Raw genomic sequence first — 1,682 nt, 5'->3', positions numbered from 1 at the left:
GGATGAAATAAGAAATATGAAACAAATAAAATAAAATACATACAAAGCAGAACACAGCTAAATGTATCAAAAGTATGTCTATGTAATATTAGAATCTTCTGAGACAATGAATTTTGGTTTTTCATTGTTTCCCCTGTAAGAGATTTTTATTTAATAGAATTTTTGGACAAAAAAAAAATCGCAATATATCGGGATATATCGTATCGTGACTCCTCTTTCATGATATGTATCGTATCGCCAAATTCTTGCCAATACACAGCCCTAATCTTAAGTATAAAACATTAAGTTCATTTGTCTGTCTTAAAAAATGAATAAATGTTCTGAAACTCTTCATTACAACTTGTTAGTTGTTAGTTAACATGAAATTAGAGTTTTAATCTAAACAGGTTTCAAGTCTTTGCGTTCTTTCTTTAAAGTAAATATTTAGTGGCGTATTTATGTGCCAGCTTCCGTATCAGTTCACAGCTCAGCTCAGGTTAACAGTTTTATTTGTCAACGAATTACAGCGGTTTGCACAAATCTGTTAAAGTCCACCCTTTAACAACCTTAAAACTATGGATTAGTATTCAGATTGTATGATATTTAAAAGAAAAAAACTTCCAAGAAGCTTCACTTACTCATCTCATATAAAAATAAAAAAAATATACACAATAAAGAAAAAAAAATACTTTAATTCCAGGCTCCTAACCTGTTATTTAATCCCTCAAACAAGTAGAATCTTAAAGGTATATTTGTGTGAAGAAGTCAGAGCAGTTCTGCTGTCTCTGATTAAAACTTTTCACCAGATTAACTTCAGCACAGTTCAATCTGAGCCTCACTGCTCTGAAAAGTGCAGTTAGCCTGTTTTTAGCAGCTGGCAGAAGGACAAAGGCAGATTTATTTCTGGCAGAAGCAGCTGTTTGCTCTTCTCGACCTCAGATACACCCTGCAGCTGCTGGTTACTAAAACCTACCAGACTTAACTAGCAGCCAGCTCTGGGGATTAAAACTGGGACGAATGGACTTTGTGGTTCTGACCTAAAACTGTTTGATTTCAGCAAGCCTAGGGACAGATACACCTAAAGGCATTTGAAGATGAAACACTTTAAACTGAAATAAATCGAGCCATGAACCTTAGAAGAACTTGTTTCACAGTTCATGCTTCGTGTTCTGGTTGAACTGAAACTGCGTTTATTACTACAAAATCACACTAATCGTTTCATCTGACAGTGAACGCTAAAACTAAAGTTTTAATACAATTATTACCAAGTTTACATGATATTCGACTATGTGTACGTGTCCCAAACAGCTCAGGTTAGGTGTTTCAGAGCTAAAGGAATGCCTGGAGGTTCCGAAACAACAGAACCAGACAGGCAGTCGAGAGCTAACAAGCTAAAACAGCTTCAGTAAACAAACAGTTCCTGAAAAAACATTATCGGTTTAAACACAAAAATAACATCTTTAACACAAGATTTTATATATTATGTGAAAGTGTAAATAATTCTGAACAAACCTGATATCTTTAGCGCTCATTCTCATCCAAAACAACCCACCAGGAAGAAATGTGCCTGCTGACTGCGAACTGAGCTGCTAGCCTGCTAACAAGCTAACAACAGCTCACTTAGGTGTCTTATCTTCGCCTGATCAGAAATACGATTATTATTATTATTATTATTATTATTATTATTATTATTATTATTATCC

At 34.4% G+C, this 1,682-nt stretch overlaps 1 protein-coding gene across 1 annotated transcript in view; it reads right to left on the bottom strand.

Moving 5' to 3' along the window:
• Positions 1 to 1,598, bottom strand: part of blcap (bladder cancer associated protein) — a 5,431-nt gene extending 3,833 nt beyond the window's left edge. The window contains exon 1 of the mRNA XM_014015344.1: positions 1,492 to 1,598. The gene's annotated coding sequence lies outside the window, so the exon portion shown is untranslated. The remainder of the gene's footprint in view (positions 1 to 1,491) is intronic.
• Between the last annotated feature and the right edge of the window lie 84 nt (positions 1,599 to 1,682).

Source organism: Austrofundulus limnaeus, unplaced genomic scaffold, assembly GCF_001266775.1.
Source record: "Austrofundulus limnaeus strain Quisiro unplaced genomic scaffold, Austrofundulus_limnaeus-1.0 Scaffold127, whole genome shotgun sequence".
Taxonomy (NCBI): Eukaryota; Metazoa; Chordata; class Actinopteri; order Cyprinodontiformes; family Rivulidae; genus Austrofundulus; species Austrofundulus limnaeus.
The sequence above is the reverse complement of the archived record's forward strand: the minus strand, read 5'-3'. Positions and strand labels throughout refer to the sequence as shown.